This window comes from Giraffa tippelskirchi, chromosome 1 (assembly GCF_054371585.1).
Source record: "Giraffa tippelskirchi isolate mGirTip1 chromosome 1, T2T-mGirTip1v1.2.pri, whole genome shotgun sequence".
Lineage (NCBI taxonomy): Eukaryota > Metazoa > Chordata > Mammalia > Artiodactyla > Giraffidae > Giraffa > Giraffa tippelskirchi.
This window is the reverse complement of record NC_137275.1, coordinates 60,676,502-60,699,766: the sequence shown is the minus strand read 5'-3', so window position 1 is coordinate 60,699,766 and position 23,265 is coordinate 60,676,502. Positions and strand designations below refer to the sequence as shown.

The following is a 23,265-nucleotide window of genomic DNA, read 5'->3' as shown; positions in this document are numbered from 1 at the left end:
TCACCAACTCGATGGACATGCGTTTGAGCAAACTCCAGGAGTTAATGATGGACAGGGAGATCTGGTGTCCTGCAATCCATGGGGTCACAGAATCGGACATGACTGAGGGACTGAACTAAACTATTAGATAAGAATTTTTTATGGAGGAAATGCAAGCCACTGCAATTGAAATCAGATTATATATGATTAACAGTAATGCAACCTTATATAAAATTAAGTCTAACTCTCACTACTATAAACCTGTAAGGAATCAGAAAAGGATTTAAATTACACAAAGTCTGGATTCTTGTTGCATTCAACTCTTAAAGTCATTCTGAGTTAAAACAGTCATTTTCTCCAAGACTTAAAAGAAAATATATTTTATAAAAGGGATTATTTTTAATCTCTGAATGCACAATTTTAAATACTAAGACAGAAACGAGATACTTTTTCTTCACTATAAATTCACTCTGATGAAAGAAAGAATTCTCTCTCTTTAAACTCCTCACAAACGCCACATTCTAAAGACTAAAGGAATTATCAGTAAGCATTCTTTTCTTTCTGCTCTAAGCTATTTTTCTCTGAAATATGTCAAGTAAAATTTTAAAGATTCAGGGAAGGGGAGTTTCATAATTTTTTCTCTCAGTAAATTCTGAGATGACTCTTTTAACTTCATTGTGGTCTTCCTCTTCCGTTTCTTTCTCTTCTACTTTTCTCATCCTCCTCCCTGTCTACAGGCTGAGGAATAAGCTGATTATCCACAAATACGTAAGTGTTAATTGTTAATTCTCTGTTTAACATTCTTTTTTTTTTTTGATTGGAGACCTTTAAGGAACCCCCTTGGCCTATATCTCATTACATATGAAATATAACTGTTCATTAATGTAAATATGAGCAAGTGCTATAGATTCTGGACAGCACTGATGGGTGGACTGGAAGGAGTGCCCCACAAACTCTGCTTGGCCAATATATTCTTATTTGATTGCCCAGGTAAGTGGAACAGATGCAACAAGGTTATTTTTACTTTTCCAAATGTGTTATACAGTTCTCATAACATATGTTAACTGATCTACTACAGGCATGACTACAATGCCTCCTGGATTTAGTAAGCAGTTCAGTTCAGTAGTTCAGTCATGTCTGACTCTTTGCAACCCCATGAATCTCAGCAGCCAGGCCTCCCTGTCCATCACCAACCCCCAGAGTTTACCCAAACTCATGTCCATCGAGTCGGTGATGCAATTCTCACAGTATTTCTGGACTCCAGTTCCACAATAATCTTAGTAAACTGATGACCACAATAATCTTAGTAAACTGATGACCATCAGATGCTTTCCAGGGGCAATTACCAACCACAAACGCAGGTTTACAGAACTCAAATCCTAGCAGTGCTTCTCTTTCCAGGTGCATGTAGGAATATCTTCATCTTGAGACAGACAAATGATTTAGTTCACAGAAGAAACTGTGCTAACTTGCTCATATAATTATTCTGATAAGCTGCTAGGAGATCAGGCTGACCTAGCCATGCCTTGCAACTTTCCTTTCAGAGGGGTAATACAGGATTAGAAGCTAATTATCAAAGCTATCACTACTATTTTTGATGAAGCTCTCCAGGTTTTCCTTGGCACATTTCATCACGTATGAATGAAGCTTAATCCCATAATTTGTTGCCCCCAAATCTTTTCTACACAGGAGCCAACTCATGTTTGAGAGACTGAATTTGTTTTCAATTGAACTCATGGAATTTGTTTACTCTGAAAAATACTGCACTGCACTGCACTGCGGCGAGGCCATCAGTCGACCAGCCGCAAGGGGGCGGAGGTGGGACGCTAGGCTCGGTGGATCCGTGGCAGCCACTGCCTCCGCCACTGAAGGTTGGTATTTTTATACTTCACTGCTAAAAAATGGGTCATGTGCATTCAAGTTTTGAACCATATTCATCTTATTGACGTGTGATATCAAGAAGAGGGTAAATTCATATTAGAAAATGATAAATGAATATTTTTAAAAGCAATAAATAATGATAGTGTTCTTTAGAACACATATTTGGTTTAGTGTGTAAAAAACCAAGTCTAAGAAAATTAAAAATCTACTAGAGCTCTATCTACAGATTGAAAACATTTAAAAACATTTTAAAAAATTGAAAAAAAAATTAAATCATAGTGTCTGTAATTAACGAACAACACCCCCTTATCAGCCCCTCTGCAGCTGCGAGAGTTTCCCAGTTATAACTGACTATAATGTGACATAAGCTGACTTGGTCTGAACAGGAGTCACCCCAAGATAGACAGGAAAAATTATACAGTCAAGTCCCCTGTGCTGTTAGAAAAAGCTATCATTATAATAAAGTAGAATACTACATTTTTAACATACCCAAAGGCTTTCTCCTACCAAGTGTTAGTGTTCTCATTATTCTCCAGGTAAAAAACAGAAAATAATCTCCAAAATATGATATGAGGAACTAAGAGTAAGAAGGACAGGGGGCATTGGAATAAATGATGAAGTCTGTGGTGAAGTTTTTCACTCTTTAAATTTTCATTTTCTTTCTTAACCTGTCCCTGTATCTCTTTCACTCTCTTTCATTTTCATGAACTTGATTTGAATGTTTCTGCCTGTAAAAGGAGAGGAAAAAAAATAGCTTTCAATTACACAAAAGCCTGAAGACAGCTATTAAACTGCTCTACCTGTGTCCATTATAAATTCAATCTCTCCCTTCAGCAGATTCAGTCAATCTTTTATATATACTTTATTAAGTGGTGATTTATTAAGAAGATGGTATATATCACTTCTTATCCATAGTATCTATTTTCCAGATATTGTTCAAAATCTCTAGCTCTCTTCTTCATTAAAGACTCATATCCATGTGAGTTATCATTTTTCTTCTTCATTTATCAACACAAATGGTAAGTAACATAGTCTCACTTGCCCCGCTCTCCGAAACCAAAATCTTCCATCAAACTCTGTTGCCCTCTTGAACTACTTTTCTATTTCTTTTTCTTCTTTCATTGTCATGGTTTCTAATAAAAATGTGCTTCAATAAACTAATAGCTAACATTTACTTGAGTACTTATGAACCTGGGATTATGCTAAGAACTTTTACACATGTCATTTGATTTAGTCCTCATTATCAGCTTTAAAATTGCAATTATAGATATTCTACATATCAGAAACCAAGGCACAGAGGATGTAAATAATTATCTTAATGTTTCAGTTGGTGCTGATACTGGGATTCTAACCAAACTCTGATTCTGGAGACTGACTTATGGATCTATGTTCAAATTCAGTTTCACCACACATTCTATGGTTAATGAGTTTTCGTTCCTTTTTTAATAGACACCCTATGGAAAGCAAAGTTGCTAAAATTCCAGTGTAGAGAAAGAAAAATAATTTTCCTTAAATCCTTTGAAGCCTTATTTGAGACCCTGTAATAAAAGTCTTGTTAAGAAAAGAAAAAGAGAGCTCATTATTACATATACCCCATGTATATATGAAAGTTTCCTAGGGAAAAATGAGTAACTTCTCAAGGTAGCTTAGAACTCAGAATTATACATCACCATAAGAGGGAAGAGGAAAGGAACTGTAGATCATTTGTCTGGGTAATATGTCAACTTCTCACCTCCTCTTCTAAGAAAAATCTAATCTTGACTGGTTAAGGAATCTTCCAGGGAGAGGGGAATGACAATTGAATTGCTGTTTTGCATCTATTTGTAAGAAGATAGGGTTATCCCAAAGAAGATTCTCTCTGTATTTACTGTTTTTTTCAAGTGCCTACATCTCAAAAAAAAAAAAAAAAAACTCAATATGTTAAAGCCACATGTCTAATGGTGGCATGATCTGAACACCTAAAATCGTATTTTGGGGTCACATAATCTGCTGCCCTTAACCAGTAAATGTCTCCAAGATGAATTCAGTAAAATTTTGCCATTATGCATCCTAGCTCAAATTTTTGTAACCTTGACCAAGTTTTTCCTTCTTGGCATTTCGTGTTTCTGATAATTCTTCTAACATTAAGTATGCTGATACTAAGTATCCTTATAATAAGGATTCTTTTCTTCCCCTCAGATTCCTTTCTCTTTCTACTTATTTCTCTTCTTCAGACCACACTTAAAAAATCCCCATTTTTCTCTATGCATTTGAGCTTGTGATTCCATTGGCATTTCTGACTCAAAATTACTTAACTTGTGCTAATCCTCAGATTTATTTTTCAAGCTCTTATAGATTTTCTGAGCCTTAATTTATTATTAGTTTAGCTTTGTTGAACATCTGTAACACAGAGTAGGTCCATTGCTATTTAGTCGCTGAGTCATGTCTGACTCTTTGTGACTGCATGGACTGCAACACACCAGGCTCCTCTGTACTCCAAAGTACAGAGTTTGCAGAGTTTGCTTCTAATTCATGTCCATTGAGTTGATGATGCTAATTAACCCTCTCACCCTCTGGTGTCTGCTTCTCATTTTGCCTTCAAGATTTTCCAGCATCATGGTCTTTTCCAATCAGTCAGCTCTTCTTATCATGTGGCCTAAGTATTGGAACATCAGCATCAGTCCTTCCAATGATTATTCAGGGTTGATTTCCTTTAGGATTGACTAATGTCTCTGCATTTTAATACACTGTCTACCTTTGTTATAGATTTCCTTCCAAGGAGCAAGTGTCTTTTAATTTCATGGCTTCAGTCACTGTCCATAGTGATTTTGGAGCCCAAGAAAATACAATGTCACTGCTTCCACTTTTTACCCTTCTATTTGCCATAAAGTAATGAGACTGGATGCCATGATCTTAGGTGTTTGTTTTTTTTTTTAACGTTGAGTTTCAAGTCAGCTTTGTCACTCTCCTCTCTCATCCTCATCAAGAGGCTATTTAGTTCTTCACTTTCTGCCATTATAGTGGTATCATCTGCATATCTGAGGTTACTAACATTTCTCCCAGCAATCTTGATTCCAGTTGGTGATTCATCCAGCCTAACATTTCACGTGATGTACTCTGCATATAAATTAGATAAGCAAGGTGACAATAGACAGCCTTGACATACTCCTTACCCAATTTGGTACCAGTTCATTGTTCCATGTCCGGTTCTAACTGTTGCTTCTTGACCTGCATACAGGTTTCCCAAGAGATAGGTAAGGTGGTCTGGAACTGTCATCTCTTTAACAATTTTCCAGTTTGTTGTGATCCATATAGTCAAAGGTGTTAGTGTAGTCAATGAAGCAGAAGTAGATGTTTTTCTGGAATCCCCTTTCTTTTTCTATGATCCAATGAATGTTGACAATTTGATCTCTGGTTCCTCTGCCTTTTCTAAACCTTGTTCTCAGTTCACAAGCTAAGCTGAAGCCTAGCTTGAAGGATTTTGAGCATTATCTTGCTAACATGTGAAGTGAGACAATCGTATAGCAGTTTGAACATTCTTTGGCATTGCCCTTCTTTGGGCTTGAAATGAAACCTGGCCCTTTCCAGTCCTGTGGCCACTGCTGTAGTTCTGAGAGTTTCCTAAATGCATTATGCTCACTCTTATTTGCCTTTTCCTTTGCCTCAATCAACTCTTGCTTTCCAGGTTAATTCCAAATTATTTTCAAGAATCAACTTTAAATGAATGTCTATCACTAGGCATTCTTTCATGTCTAACTCTCTGTGTCAAGATTTCTTTTGGCCCCACAATATTTCCCCTTGATTCTTACTAATAAAAGCGCCATTTTTCTGTGTGCAAATACCTCCCAGAATAGATTGCCCTAGCTCCCTTCAATTCAGGGGAGCTCATATGATGCTATTTGAATTAAAAATATGCAAGCAGTCCTGTGAGTATTTAAAAATTTCTTTCAGTGTACTCTTCCCCACAAATCTTTAAATTTGGACTAGGCCCTCTTAGTAACTTTATCCTTCTTTTTGGCTAAAATGCAGTCATGAAGGCTAGAAACTGAGCAGCCATGGGTCATGAGGCAGTAGCTAAAATGACAGACAAGCAAACATTGTACCGCATTCCCTCCATTGTCTTACAGGCTTTATTTCCTTGATTTGTAACATTGTCTAACATACTGAATCAGTTAGGGTAAGCCTATGATGCCACAGAGTGATCCAAGAGTAATTAGGTTTCCTAAACAACTTAGAAATTTATTTCTCACCCCCGCCACATAATTCACAATGGTATTCAGATCCAGGGCAAACCCTGCCTTCAGTGAGTTACCCTAGCGTGTAAACTTGAGTAAAATCTAGAACATAATAATATGTGCCAGGGCACATATTTGACCAGTGCAGTCACAACATGCCCATTACCATTTCTGAGAAGGCCTAATCTCTTCTTTAGCATAATACAAATGTGTCACATGGCTATACCTAATTGTAAAGAAAGTTTAAAAATTCATATCCATGTATCCTAAGGAAGAAAGAGGGTGGATTTAGGAACCTAGCTAGTGCTGTATGGATTGTGTGATGTATCCTTTGTCTTATTTACTATTTCATTTTTATCTCACTCCAAATATGATTGAGAACTCCATAAAGGCAGAATTTTTGTTTGTTTGTTTTAAGAAGTGTACCTCATGTCTAGAAAAGTACCAGAAACATAGTATTTAAACAATTGATATCTGCTACATACATTGATCAATAAATTAATTAATACATTGTCTGCTGCTGCTGCTAAGTCACTTCAGTCATGTCCGACTCTCTATGACCCCATGGACAGCAGCCTACCAGGCTCCTCTGTCTACGGGATTCTCTAGGCAAGAATACTGGAGTAGGTTGCCATTCCCTTCTCCAATACATTGTCTAGCTTTTGTCCATGTTTCGGACATCTACATACTGGAATTTAGAAGTAATAAGTTCCAGTTTTAGAGTCTTAAGACAATGCGTGGACTAATAAAAGTCACTTTAGACATCTTAGATGTTTTTGTGTTATGAGCTCTCTTTTGGTTGATGAAGTATGAAATTAATCATCTTCTTAGAACATCCTGAAAAACTTTTGATGGCATTAAAATTCAGTTACTTTGATATATCCATTAGAAACATCCTTTTAAATTGCATTATAATCTGGGAACATATTTTAATTAAATGAAAAATGTTTCATTGTGTTCTTAATTTAAACTATCCAGAAAAAAATGCTTAGACATTAAACTGCTAATGCTTTGTTTCCCAGAATTGCTATTATTATTTATTATCAGAGTAGACCATCAGTAATTTACACTAATAACTGAGAGACTCACTGGAGATTACTGAATTTGGCAGATTAGTTAGTGAAAAAATAAATATGAAAAACATCAACACTGCAGTACCACAAAATGTGCTTTATTCATTATTTTGATAAGTGTAGTTTAATTATAATCATCTATGGTAATGTTTCACAGTATGCTAATAAACACATTGCCATATTTTATGAAATTAATGAAGTCTTAGAAGAAAAAATGTTTGCTAAACTTGTACCAGTTTTTGGAGAAAAGTGTAAATCTGTGATTTGGTGTGTTTTGTATTATTTTTAGTCCAGAAAAAAATATATCTTATACATGATGTTGTTTTGGCCATTCCTACTGCTTGCTGTCTGTATCCTTTACTAGAAAATAAAGTTCATGGGAGTAGAGCTGCCTTGTTTCATACATACTGAACATGTCATGCACAGATATGGATTTAAGTATATGTTGTATATGTATTTAAATTTATAAATGGAAAGATTTCACATACAAATTTGGTAGTCCTAATAAATTTTAATATACATTCTGATCTTTGATCACCTGTACTTTTAGAAGTCAGAGGGGAAACTTAAATGTTTATCTCCATTGTTTGTGATCTCTGTTCACTTCTTTTTTAATGTCAAGATACATATTTGAAAATACTAAAATATTTGACTTTATACAAAGTATCAATGAAATAAAATAAATATCAAGTAAAAATGATGAAATAGGCAATAAAATCTTTGTAACATATGTAGCAATGAATCTATGTAAAATGTAATGAACTCCTGTAATCAAAGAGAAAGATAATGGAAAAGAAAAAAATTTCCCAAAATATTAACAATAAATGCACAGAAATATTAACAGGGGAAATTAACTAAGTTTTCTCATTTTGCAGCTCTAAATATTTGCAATATAAAACAAAAATAATTACTTTTATCTCCCAAAATAGCAAAAATAAAACAAAATGAAAAGAACTGCATTAGAAAAGATAAAGAGAAATGGGAATTTTTATCTATTTGGGAAATTTATTAATTTTAGGATAATTTGGAATATCTATTTATAATTTAAAATACATATACTTTTTATTCAGTAGTTTTGCTTTTAAAAATGATACTGCCAAACTTTAGTATTTCTCCCTAAAGATATTTATACAAAGGTGTTTATATTGTATATTAGAGCAAAACAATGAAAAAATTTAGATGCTCATCAGCTAGTACATGTTTTTTAATTATTTTTCCAGTTTTATTAAGATTTAATTAAAATATGATATTGTGTAAGTTTAAGGTGTACAACAATGTGTTGATTAATCTATTGCAAAATGATTACTACCATAGTATTACCTATCACCTCCTCTTGTCACAGAGTTATCATTTGTGTGTGTTTGTGTGTGTTGGGAACATGTAAGATCTACTCTCTTAGCAAGTAAATGTTTAATTATGGCATATCCAACAATACAATGTCTGATGCACAGTGCCTGTTCAATAAGAGTCAGTGATTATTATTAAACGATAAAACCTGTTCCAATTTAGTCTAACATAAGATGTCAAATTTTTGTTTGCTATTTATGAACATGAGGTTACATGAAAGTTTAAAATCTTACTTTCTCTATTGAAAAAGTTCCTGAAAGATTTATACATTAAATGTGACCACAAATAAAATTCTACAAGGCTTTTTCTGCAAAAATTGGCAAGCTGATTCTGAAATCTATATAGAAATGAAAATTATCTGAAATAGCCCAACAACTTTGAAAAAAGGGATCAAGGTTGGAAGGATTTACATTACCCAATTTTAGCACTTATTATAAAACTATAGTATTGAAGCACAGTGACAGAGAAATAAATGGAAGAGATTCTAAAAATAGATTTACATGTAGATAGTCATTTGATTTTTGACAAAAGTTCAAAAGCAATTGAATGGATAAAGGATAGTCTTCAAAAATGATACTAAAATAATTGAATAGTCCTATGCCAAAAAAAAAAAGAAATCTTCAATCTACACCTCATACTATATAAGCATCAAATCTCAGGCTATTTCTCAATAAATTGAAAACATTTATTATGTAATGGCCCCAATTTGGAATCTTTATTATTATTTTGTTACTGAGGTGTTCCAATTGATACACTGGGAAAAAAGAGAAGCAAAATTCTCCAAAATTTTATTTCCTTATTATTATTATTATTAATGAAGCCTGAGAGAAGAATAGTTTCAGAAATTGAGAGCATGGCCCTGATCACTGCAGAACTGGCAGGGAGAAAATAAATAGCTTCAATTGCATTAGCCATACCAAAGATTACTAAAGGACTCCTTGAACTTGTAAAAGTGATTGTTTGAACATCAAAAGCTATTCTCAGTTATAACTAAGACACAGTAGGGAACATAGCTGGCTGATTACATGGCCACATAGTGGGAACTCTTCTGTCGTAAGAACTCAGTTATAAAAACTGAAAGAAACTTTTTTTTTTAATTGTGGAAGATGCAGCTAATTTAGAAATGACAGTGAAGTTCCAAAATAAAAGTACACTCTTGTTGAAGAATGCAAGTCAGCAGTTTGAACTCAAAATTTACAAGAGGTGGCAACTGAAAGCAACTCTGTGAGATGACAAGATGTGTAAACAGGTTCGTGAACTGTGTCACAAGTCTCCATACTTCTGTGGCAAGTATGTTTCTGTGAGACCATGCAGTTTTATCACCAGGACTGAAAGAGGTTACAGGTGTCACTTAAAGAAAAAGACAGACTTTGATACTTCTGAAAATAATTCCAAGACAGTATACTGCAGAGATTTTCTCCTCTCATTTCCCCATTGCTTCTTGCCTCTGAAAGACAAAAAATTATACATTATGAAGATGTTTATGTAACATAGCTAAAGATGCTTGGATCTGTAGCCTACATTTAAAATATTTAGTATATTAGTTTATTTTCTATTTACTGAGTGTTAGGAGGAACTTATATTTGTATATTTATACTTTGAATTAGAAAGGGCTCCTTCTTGCACCTCCATACTCTGTAGGCTTCAAAAGTCTAGGAAAGCTAACATTTTTTGATTCTCTATATACACTAAAAAGTCAGAAAGTACCCCTATTTTACTCACATTTTATCACTTCACCTACACTCTTTTCTCACATTAGCAACATTTCAGCAGTATTGTCATTCTTATTGAAGAACACTTCATAAAACATAAATATAAACATAATAAACACAAGTATTAATATTTCCTGAAGTTTAAAACACTCAAACATAAAATAATATGTATTTCAAAACCAATTTATTTCAAATACTTTCAAAGATAACAATTTCAGCAATATAATAAATATCCTTTGAGGTTAAAATACTACTTGACTGCAAATTTTTACCATTCCTGGCCACTGTTTTCCACCAGTCAGCAAGTCATTTCATGTTTGCTTAAAATTCTTTGGTACCTGGGTTTATGGTCTTTCCCATTACCTCAATTCTTACTATCATTCTTGACAACAGTTAAGGATTTTTCTCTTAACCTATCCTTATCTATCTTACCTTTAAAAATGGAAATTTGAGCATCACAGTTGGTAATGAAAATCTTCCATTTTTCTCCTTGCTTCATGGGTTTCTCCTAGCCCAGCGTATCTTTGACATTAGCAGGAATTTCTTTACCTGACTTCTCTACTTTATCCTTTTTATGACTTCCTTCTGGCTTTCATTTGGTCTTTATTAATCCTGGATGCTTTGGTCACTCCCTTACGTATTCCTCAAGTCCTTTCTTCATTGTTTCTCAATCACTATTAGTCCACAGAAATTTTGTTTGGAATTCTTTTTCCTGCATTCTTTCCTCCCACATTTGACATCCTGACACAGCCAGCACAAAATAAACACATAATCTTGACTACAAATATTAGAAGAAATTCATTGTTTCCTAGCTTATCTGAGCCTTAAAATCTTTTGAGGATTTATTTTATATTCTCTCACTCAGCTGCCTCTCTTATTCTTCACAGAAGAGTTGTATACTTTCCCCACTCTCCTCAAATTCCTTATCCCACCGAACTGTGCTCGATCTCAGTATAAAATCTCTACACTTTCCTATTACTCAATGTGTTGAACAATCTACTAAGCCCTCTACAAATATCAGCTTGTTTTATCCTCTCAATAGTCTGCTGAAGAGGCTTTATTCACTGTACTGAGAGTAAACTGAAGGTGAGAATGATAGAGTAATGTCAAGCTTCTATAATGAATGATAGTTGAAGCTTGAATTTGAACTTGCAACTTCATGATCCTAAATGCTTCCTTCAGCAAAAAAAATAAACTTGCCCTGTTCCTTTCTGAGAACTGAGAATCCATTAGATGAGAATTGTCTTCTTTTCTGCATTTCCATTTTAAATGCATTTGGTGGTTTATATTTTGCACTTTTCTCACTTTGATATTGTCAAACTTGTTCTGCTTCTTGAGTTAATGAGAACCTAACGTTATCCTCTTCTGCCTATATAAAAGATGCTTCTCTTTTGTATAATCCACTTTCTCATCTATGGCTTCAGTGATATGAACCATTTTTTTGTTGTTAAATTCCATAACATCTATTGTGAATGTTGAATTTTGCTTTTACACACACATGTACAAGTTCATATACACCCAAATGTCTTCTGAATCTGCTTTAAATAATATAATACTTGTGTCTAATTACCTAGTTTATCAGCAAATTCACACCCTTTTATTTATCATTCACACTGCAATTTCAACTTTTGAAAATACTGTCAAGACAGTGTATTTGAGTTATATTGAAGCACCAGAATTCTTTGAGACTCTCTCTTCATCTTTATATTCACATCATCCAAGCCAGGATTGTCCTATAGAGCTTTCTGTATTGATAGTTATGTTCTATGTCTGTGCTATTTAAATATGGTGAGTATTAACTACACACAGATATTGAGCCCTTGGAATGTAGTTAACGTGTCTGAAGCACTGAATTTTTAATTTGTTTGATTTTAATTAATTTAAGATTAAACAGCCACACATCACTAGTAGTTACATATTGGACAGTATACAGCTCAGCTTTTAAGTACCAGACTTCTTAGGGCTGGAAATCATTGGAACTTGAGTTGCTATAATTTGATTCAACTGAACTATAATTAAAAATACATTTATCAGTCTTCCTTTACATATTCAGCATTATGCTTGCAGCTGCAAAACAAAGATGTAAGCATGGAAAAATCTGACTCTACCTTTAAGGAACCGGGACTACAGTTTGTGGCCAAATCCAGTCTGTCACCTCATCATGCAAATAAAATATTGCTGGAAAATGCACACACCATTCCTTATTTCTAGTCTGCGGATGCTTTTGTGCAACAGTGGCAGATTTAAGTAGCTGCAACTTAGACTGTATGGCTATGAAAACCAAAAATATTTGCCATCTGACTTTTTACAGAGGAAGTTTGTAAGGCATGATCTAATGGGTCACAGATATGAAAATGAGTATTTAAAATAAGGTGAAACAAATTTAACAATAGAAATAGGCATAAAGTGCAGAGGCATTAAGGCAGTGCATGATTGATTCTGGCTGACTGATTCTGGAAAGGAATTAGGGAGAAATGATGGCTGAGTTAATTCTGATTGATGAATAGGAATTTTTCAGAACAGAGGGCAAAGGCAGTGTTTGATGAATCTCTTTATATTTAGTAAATGGGGAATAAAATAATTCTACCATTGCATGGATATATATATATATTCATTTTTCCTCACTACTGCTATTTAATTTTAAGTTGACTTTTTATAATTTGAAAATTTTGCACACAAAATATTCCTGGGGGAAAGCAGGAAGTAAATAAGCAGGTCCAGGTAGTCTGCTGGATTTCATTTAACATGTAACAGGGCCATGTCTACCCAGAACTTAAGTTGACCTTTTTAAAAAAATTCTATATTGAAAAGTGCATAATTCTCTTAAGACTTGCATATTTACAGTGACTATCAGCAAATGAAAAAAGCAAAATATTTTACATGCATCTATATATTTACTTGAGTTAAAATTGAGTGTTAAATTTTAGCACAATATTCAAAATGGAAGATTTTGAAGAGCACACTGTAACTGTTCTTTTATGGCATGTGAAGTACATGAATGTAAGCACTCCATGCATATATATGGAATTTGAAAGATGGTAACGATAACCCTATATGCGAGACAGAATAAGAGACACAGATGCATGGAACAATTTTATGGACTGTGAGGGAGAAGGTGAGGGTGGGACGTTCTGGGAGAATAGCATTGAAACATGTATATTATCATATGTGAAACAGAACACCATTCCATGTTCGATGCATGTGACAAGGGCTCAGGGCCGGGGCAATGGGATGATCCAGAAGGATGGGATGGGGAGGGAGGTGGGTGGGGGGTCCAGGAAGGGGAACACATGTAAACCCATGGCTGATTCATGTCAATGTATGGCAAAAACTATTACAATATTGTAAAGTAATTAGCCCCCAACTAAAATAAATAAATTTATAAAAAAATAAAAAAATAAAAAAAATAAAAATAAAAATAAAAAAAAAAAAGAAAAGAAAATATAAATTTTATGTCATTCTCTAAAATGTGGAGAGGACTCATGGGGAGATACAGCATTTATAAGTAGGCAGAAGAAAGGGTATTATAACTTCTAGAACTAGGACTACACAGAATTTTCTAGCCTGAAACAAATATATTGAGCTTAATTTGAAGCTTGAAGGAATCCAATGTCAACACAGGAATAGATATTTAAATATCACCACAGGTTAGATTCTATGCAACTTCTTTTAAAGAAAATGAAATTTCTCATAATCAGAATCATTACCTTATACTTTTCTGATCCTGTACCAGAACTTCACTTTTCTCTGCAGCAGTTATCTTTTATTTCAACCATCAGGTGGTAGCCTGGGGTTTGGGTAAAACAGTGAAGATGATTGCATTCCCTTGTCCATGGCCATTGGCTCAGGTAACTTCAATTTAATCTTATCTATTTGTGACATACCTGAAGGTAGATATCCCTGAAGGGTGGTTCAGTCAATGAAAGCCTCAGAATGGTGTTTAATGGATATGACTGAAAGCAATTTATCTTCTTATCAAATGCATGAAGAATCATAATAACATTTAGTGAATGTGAGAGAAGAGAGCTTTCATGAAAAAAATCTATGAACAATGAATGTTAGGGAGGGTGTGGACAGAAGGAAACCCTCCTATGATGTTTGTGGTAATGTAAATTGATACACCCACTATGGAGAACAGTATGGAGGTTCCTTAAAAATCTAAAATTAGAGCTACCATCTGACCCAGGAATTCCACTCCTAGGCATATATGCAGAGAAAACCAGAAATAGAAAGGGTGTATGCACCCAGTTTTCATTGCAGCAGCACTATTTACAATAGCAACCTAAATGTCCATTGACAGAGGAATGGATGAAGATGTGGCTCACATATACAATGGAATATTACTCAGCCATAAAAGGAACAAAATAGTTCCACTTGCAAAAATGTAGATGAACCTAGAGATTGTCATATGGAGTGAATTCCATATCACTTATGTGTGAAATTATAAAAATGATACAGCTGAACTTATTTGGAAAGCAGAAATAGAATCACAGATGTGGAGAACAAACTTATGGTTACTTAAGGTGGGAAAAAGAGATGAGATCAATTGAGAGACTGAAATTGACATGTATACACTATTATGTATAAAATAGATAGTTAATGAGAACCTAATTCATAGCACAGGAAATTCTACTCAATGCTCTGTGGTCCCCTAAATTGAAAGGAAATCCAAAAAAGAGTGGACATAATGTATACGTGTAACTGATTCACTTTGCTGCATAGCAGAATCTAACACAACACTGTAAAGCAATAAGAATCCAAAAAATTAATGAATAACAAGAATATAGCTAACATTTATTTTTAATTTTTTACCCTATGTATAGAACATCAGTGTGTCATTAAAAAAATGCAGCACACATTGGCAACTTTAACACTTTCTCTTTATAACAGTCAGACATTAAAGAAAAGACAGTATCAACATTTTTGAAACTGGTAAAAGAAAATATTTTATTTATTGCCATCAAGAGGGCAGTTGTGAGAGGAAACTTACATGCATATCATGAATGACTCTTACATGTACTGTTAACTTAGCTATATTTTTAATAATTCCATTTAGAATAATTACATCTGTATTTGCATGTGATATTGATTATAAAAACTGTTTCAAAATGATTTTTGTGGATTGATGACTACACAAAGCTCACTGTACAAATGTTGTTGATCTAAATATTTTAAAAAAACTATAAATATGTTTCGTTCTTGAATTTTGGGTCAGCCTGCCAATGCAGGAGATGCAGGAGACACGGGTTACATCTCTGGGTTGGGAAAATCCCCTAGGAGAAGAAATGGCAGACCTCTCCAGTATTCTTCCCTGGAAAATCTCATAGACCGAGGAGCCTGGGGGGCTGAAGTCCATTGAGTAGCAAAGAGTCAGACATGATTTAACTATTGAGCAGACATACATTCTTGAATTCCACAACCATTGACATGTTCTCATAGGTACTGCAGTAAAGAAAACTATTCAACCTCTCCTAATGCAACATTCAGTTCAGTTCAGTCACTCAGTCGTGTCCAACTCTTTGTGACCCAAGGACTGCAGCACACGAGAATTCCCCATCCATCACCAACTCCCAGGAGCCTATTCAAACCCATGTCCATCACGTTGGTGATGTCATTCAACCATCTCATCCTCTGTCGTTCCCTTCTCCTCCTGCCTTCAATCTTTCCCAGCATCAGGGTCTTTTCCAATGAGTCAGCTCTTCACATCAGGTGGCCAAAGTATTGGGGTTTCAGCTTCAACATCAGTCCTTCCAATGAACACTCTGGACTGATCTCCTTTAGGATGGACTGGTTGGATCCCCTTGCAGTCCAAGGGACTCTCAAGAGTCTTCTCCAACACCACAGTTTAAAAGCATCAATTCTTCAGTGCTCAGCTTTCTTTATAGTCTAATTCTCACATTCATACATGACTACTAGAAAAAACATAACTTTGGCCAGACAGACCTTTAATGTCAAAGTATTGTCTCTGCTTTTTAATGTGCTGTCTAGTTTGGTCATAGCTTTTCTTTGAAGGAGCAAGCGTCTTTTAATTTCATGGCTGCAGTCACCATCTGCAGAAATTTTGGAGCCCCCCCGACCGAAAAAAAAGAAGAGTCTCTCACTGTTTCCATTGTTTCCCCATCTATTTCTCATGAAGTGATGGGACCGGATGCCATGATCTTAGTTTTCTGAATGTTGAGTTTTAAGCCAATGTTTTCACTCTCTGCTTTCACTGTCATCAAGAGGCTCTTTAGTTCTTCCTCACTTTCGGCGATAAGGGTGGTGTCAACTGCATATCTGAGCTTATTGATATTTCTCTTGGCAATCTTGATTCCAGCTTGTGCTTCATCCAGCCCAGCGTTTCTCTTGAAGTACTCCTCACATAAGTTAAATAAGCAGGATGACAATACACAGTTTTGATGTACTCCTTTCCCGATTTGGAATCAGTCTGTTGTTCCATGTTCAGTCTATCTGTTGCTTCTTAACCTGCATACAGATTTCTCAGGAGACAGGTCAGGTGTTCTGGTATTCCTATCTCTTGAAGAATTTTCCACAGTTTGTTGTGATCCACATAGTCAAAGGCTTTGGCATAGTCAATAAAGCAAAATTAAATATTTTTCTGGAACTGTCTTGCTTTTTTGATGATCCAGTGGATGTTGGCAATTTGACTTCTGGTTCCTCTGCCTTTTCTAAACCCAGTTTGAACATCTGGAAGTTCACGGTTCACATACTGTTGAAGCCTGGCTTGGAGAATCTTGAACATTACTAATTTAGCATGTGATATGAGTGCAATTGTGTGATAGTTTGAACATTCTTTGGCATTGCCTTTGTTTGGGATTAGAAATAAAACTGACATTTTTCAGTCCTGTGACCACTGCTGAGTTTTCCAGATTTGCTGGTATATTGAGTGCAGCACTTTCACAGCATCATCTTTTAGGATTTCAAATAGTTCAACTGGAATTCTGTCACCTCCACTAGCTTTGTTCATAGTGAGGCTTCCTAGGCCCACTTGACTTCACACTCTAGGATGTTTGGTTCTAGGTGAGTGATCACACCATTGTGGTTATCTGGGTCATGAAGATCTTTTTTGTATAGTTCTTTTGTGTATTCTTGCCACATCTTCTTAATATCTTCTGCTTTTGATTGGGCAATACCATTTCTGTCCTTTACTGGGCCCATCTTTGCATGAAATGTTCCCTTAATATCTCTAATATTCTTGAAGAGATCTCTAGTCTTTCTCATTCTATTGTTTTACTCTATTTCTTTGCATTGATCACTAAGGAAGGCTTTCTTATCTCTCCTTGCTATTCTTTGGAACTCTGCATTCAAATGGGTATATCTTTCCTTTTCTCCTTTTCCTTTAGTTTCTCTTCTTTTCTCAGCTATTTGTAAGGCCTCCTTAGACAACCATTTTGCCTTTTTGCATTTCCTTTTCTTGGAGATGGTCTTGATCCCTTTCTTCTATACAGTGTTAGGAGCCTCTATCCATAGTTCTTCAGTCACTCTATCAGATCTAATCCCTTTAATCTATTTGTCACTTCCACTGTATAATTGTAAGGGATTTGATTTAGGTCATACCTGAATGGTCTAGTGGTTTTCCCTACTTTCCTTAAGTCTGAATTTGGCGATAAGGAGTTCATGAGCCACATTCAGCTCCTGGTCTTGTTTTTGCTGACTGTATAGAGCTTCTCCATCTTTGGCTGCAAAGAATATAATCAATCTGATTTCGGTATTTACCATCTGGTGATGTCCATGTGTAGAGTCTTCTCTTGTGTTGTTGGAAGAGGGTGTTTGCTATGACCAGTGCGTTCTCTCGGCAAAACTCTGTTAGCCTTTGACCTGCTTCGTTTTGTATTCCAAGGCCAAATTTGCCTGTTACTCCAGGTAGCTCTTGACTTCTACTTTTCCATTTCGGTCTCCTATAATGAAGAGGATATCTTTTTTGGGGGGTTTTAGTTCTAGAAGGTCTTGTATGTCTTCATAGAACCATTCAACTTCAGCTTCTTCAGCATTACTGGTCAGGGCATAGACTTTATTTACTGTGATACTGAATAGTTTCCCTTGGAAACAAACAGAGATCATTCTGTTGTTTTTGAGATGGCCTCCAAGTACTGCCTTTTGGGCTCTTTTGTTGACTATGATGGCTACTCCATTTATTCTAAGGGAGTCTTGCCCACAGTAGTAGATATAATGGTCATCTGAGTTTTGTCCCCTAAATAACACTATATAACTTGAAACTATTATTTCAAAAAATAGAATTTGGGGCACACTTCCTCATGTTTGGTTGTTTGTTTCAGCCACTTCATTTTAGATAAAAAATGTTTTCAATCCCTTGGTTGATTTTTCTTTTGATGCCCATTGCCACAATTAGTTTCACCATAAATACAAATTTTCTTAATCTTAGACTCAATGTTAGGTTTGCTTTCCTCAGCTTAACATATACACCATTGCTTTAAACAAAGGTTTCTCTTGTTTAGGTAAAAATTCCCCCTGAGTTCTAGATAGGTATCAAATATTTTCAAAAATTGAGAGTACACTTGATCAGTCCTTTAGATTTTCATTAAAATTTGCATATGGCTTTTGCTTAAGTAGATTTTCCCAATATATTATTGCTTGTACTATAATGCTTATAAAGGGTGAGTATATATATATATACACACACAACATATACAATATATATATTTAAAATATTCCACAGTTTCTCTTCCCTGATGGCTCAGATGATAAAGAATCTGCCTGCTATGTGGGAGTTTGGGAAGATCCTCTGGAGAAAAGAATAGCTACTGACTCCAATATTCTTGCCTGGCGAATTCCATGGACAAATGGGCCTGGCAGGCTACAGTCCATGGGGTTGCAGGGTCAAACACGACTGAGCAACTAACAGAGTTTCTCCAACCAATATCACCGATGGAATTTCTTATATAATGTTTGTATTTCTTGTTCACCTGAATTCCATCCAATTCATGCTAGTTCAAAATGAATACTGAGATAGGAAGGAGCATCTCTGTGTAGGTCAGATTGGATAAATTTAAATAATTTGAGAATGTAATGCTGAATGTTAGAGTCTGATTGCACCAAAATCTTGAAATTCTAAAGCATGGTTTCTTCAGTAAGATAGTACCAGTGTAATGAATATCATATTATGGTCTTCATTCTGCAGCTACACATGATAAAACATTTTCATTCATAAAATGTCATGCACATTTAGAAAGAAGACTGTTAAATTCCATGACATGAAATCTTTTTGGAAAACAAGACTCAAGAGCTGCCTAGATCCTCACTGCAAAGTGAAATGGTCTACATATTGGGAAGAAAAACAAAACAATGAAACACCACCTGACATGCTATAATATAAATACATATGGGTAAATAACTAACAGCATATACTGTAGTTCTATTCAATAATCACAGTTTAAGAAAAATTATATATACATGCCAGAGATGCAGGAGACACAGATTCTATCCTTGGGTCTGGAAGATGACCTGGAGGAGGAAATTGCAACTTGTTCCAGTATTCTTGCCTGGAAAATTGCATGGGCAGATGATCCTGGTTGACTATAGTCCATGGGGTGGCATATATGTATGTATATATACAAATATACATGTTTTCTCAGTCACTCAGTTGTGTCTAACTCTTTGCCACTCCATGGACTGTATAAATGTATATATTTCTTACTAACACTCTTCTTTAGTCATTGCCCTTGAATTCCACTTTACAGAGTATAAAAATTTATGCAGTGGGAAACACTGTAGAAGTAGATGATCAAAGAAAAGTATTAACTTTTGGCCCTTCAGCTTTTGTGAGGATTAAGAAAAATGTTAATACATCAAGGTTGGGCATAATGCTAAGCTCATTTTCCTCTTTTTCTTTCTTTCTTTGCTGTTGGTTCATCCATTTAAGCCTAGAGTTCTTTTTATATTGGCAACAATAGTTTATACAAAACTCTAGGAAACTTGCAAACTCATGTTCATCCCATTCCTTCCTCAGTTATTCTTGCTGCACAGTAAAATATAGTGTTCAGTCTATTTTCCATAAATCAAAAAGTATAGATTTGATCTGAGATATTTTTATTGACTGTATCAGAAACAAAATGGTTAAAAATATATAGAAATCACTTATATCTACAGTGATATTCTAAAAGTAGTATTTTTAAAAATAAGCGTATCATTATGCTTTATTTTATGAATGCATTCCATACACATCTCTTTCTATCTGATTATCTTCACCTAGATTCTGTGATACATTCTTTAACCAAGATGAAACACATGTGTGCTCAGTCATGTCCGACTTTTTGCGACCACATGAACTGCAGCCAGACCGGCTCCTCTGTCCATGGAATTTTCCAGGTAGGAATACTGAAGTGGTTTGCCATTTCCTTCTCCAGGAAATCTTCCTGACCTAGGGTTTGAACCCATGTTTGTTGCATCCTCCTGCATTGGCAGGAAGATTCTTTACCAGTTGAGCCACCAGGGAAGACCAATCAAGATGAAAGCTTACCTCTTAACCTGACCATGTGGTGTTACTCACATTTTAAGGGTTTTCATCACATTTTACAATCATGAAGTGTTAGATTTTCAAAAATATATTTTATGATATCAGTTACCAACTTAATGGATCATAAATGTTTCATATACTACATGGTGGGAGCACTGATCAAAATAGAGCTGGTGTGTGACTGTTGAAATTCTACAATAGATTTTTTTTAATCACATTAACTGAGCTGAATGTCAAAATATACACAATTTTAAGTAAATGAAATAGCACGTTATATGGTACATGTGCTATTAGTTACCAATGTAATAGTAGTAACAGATTTATATTATTTATATTATTGCAATTATATAATATTAGCAGAAAGGAGGGATTTTTTTTTTAAATTTAGACTTCAGTTTAGAGTATTTGGACAGGAAATCTGGAACAGTTATATAACTGAAGTCTGTCCAAAATTTTTTGACTTCTGTTCAAGACTTTTAATGAATAATTGAATATTTCCGCAATTTCATTTCCTAGGAGAGTTTTTTCAATTTCATTTCCAGAGTGACACCCAATCACCTGGGAAAATTTTTAGTCTTAATTTGTCATTTACTAAGCTACTGAACTTGTATTTGGTGGTGGTTTAGTAGCTAAGTGGTGTCTGACTCTTGCAACCCCATGGACAGTAGCCTGCCAGGGTCCTCTCTCCATGGGATTCTCCAGGCAAGAATACTGAAGTGAGTTGCCATTTCCTTCTCCAAAACTTATATTCAGCAGACTGTTTGGTAACATTGGTAGTATTAATTGATGGTTGAAGCTTAATCCATTAGCTAAAGTATATTTGACTCTGTCCAAATAGGATATTGGAATTGAAATCTCTTGAATATATCTAACATGAACTCCTTGTTTTACTGACTAAGCAACAGAAACTAAGAAAAAAATTAGTAAATAAATAATAGTGGAAATTATCATTTTCTTTAAGTTCAATTTAATGTCCTTCTTGTGTAGTTATTTAGTGCTAACAGTTTATATTTTTGAAGTTTCAAATTTTTGAACAGTATCTTTTATCATCATGAATGGGTCTTCCAAGAAGTCAAAGTTATGTAAGCCTTATAGTAAAGCAACAATACGGTGAATATTTCTGATGTGCCTTAGAAACGATGGCTCACTTCTACTTAGAAATCTCAAATTTTCATATTTGTCAGTGATGCTAAATTAACGATATGTGAGTGCTTATAGCCACTAAGTTTTGCTTCCCTAGTGGCTCAGATGGTAAGGAGTCTGCCCATAATGCAGGAGACCTGGGTTCAATCCCTGGGTCAGGAAGATCTCTTGGAGAAGGGAATGGCGACCCACTCCAATATTCTTTCTTGGGAAATCCCATAGACAGAGGAGCCTGGTGGGCTACAGTCCATGAGGTCACAAAGAGTCAGACTTAAACTGAGTGACTAACACACACAAACACAGCTACTAATTTAGAGCAGAAAACATAATTATTTGTAAAAAGCAATGCTATTGCAGTATAACTATTTTCCAGTTAACGTTTCTTGTAATTTTCTTATGAGATTGGGTGATCTTTTATTTTTAATTGCACAAAATAAATAGCCAGAAATCTTGAGAAATCTTAACCTAATATGGGTTAAGATTCACATTCTAACTATGTGAAAGAATTGTGAAGAATTTCTATGTTTATTTGAAAAGTATAGAAATAACTCTGCTTCTTAAAATTTCTAGATAAATAACATACCTTGGAGATGAAATGTGGAGCCAAACTAGAGTAAATATGTGTGTGTGTATATACACATATATATACATACACACATATATGTATATATATATATATATATATACACACATACATGCATATATACATGAAAATAGCAGTCATACTCCTTTAATTTATTTGATCTGGGCAATATGTATGAAGTCTTATTTCATTATTAGCAAAACTAAACCAAATATTCTCACCACAAGGAAGTACTATGGATATTTGGACACTTTTTACAGAAATAAATTTTATACACTTATAAAATGAACACTTTTAATGTTGACCAATATTAGGCAATATGACTCTTGTAAGTGATTCACCCCATGCTTTAGCATGTGGACCATTCTCTGTTTTTAATCAGTAATGATCAACAATTTATTCCCCCTGTGATATGCATCATTGAGCCATGAGGTAACAAAATTGATATATTCAATGATCCTTGTATGGTTGGCTACTAGCTATAGTACTATCCTGCTGAATAATGAATGATTATTCAGAATTTTTATAAGGCTACTAATGTACTCAAAAGTTTAGTGTAACTTCTATCATAACTTTTAAAAAATGTTCTATCTTTTAACAAGAGTAAAATATTGATGCTTCAAAATCATGCCTTGCTTATCTTTATGTCTCTGAAATCACCACAGAGCTTGGCACATAATAGATGGCAAACTTACTTTAACTTAATTGTTAAACTAGATAATGTCACAAATTTTTTATAAGAAAAAAATGTATAAAAATAGTAAGGAATAATCAAGTCTATGCTTTAAAAAAATCTTGATATTTTTATATACTATTGATACATGCTAAAGGGCAATATTAAAAGAGAAAATTTTCATTA

At 34.7% G+C, this 23,265-nt stretch overlaps 1 pseudogene; it reads right to left on the bottom strand.

Annotated features, from left to right (window-relative positions):
• Positions 1 to 550: 550 nt before the first annotated feature.
• LOC145515513 (protein-L-isoaspartate O-methyltransferase domain-containing protein 1 pseudogene) lies at positions 551 to 1,386 on the bottom strand (annotated as a pseudogene).
• Positions 1,387 to 23,265: the final 21,879 nt, after the last annotated feature.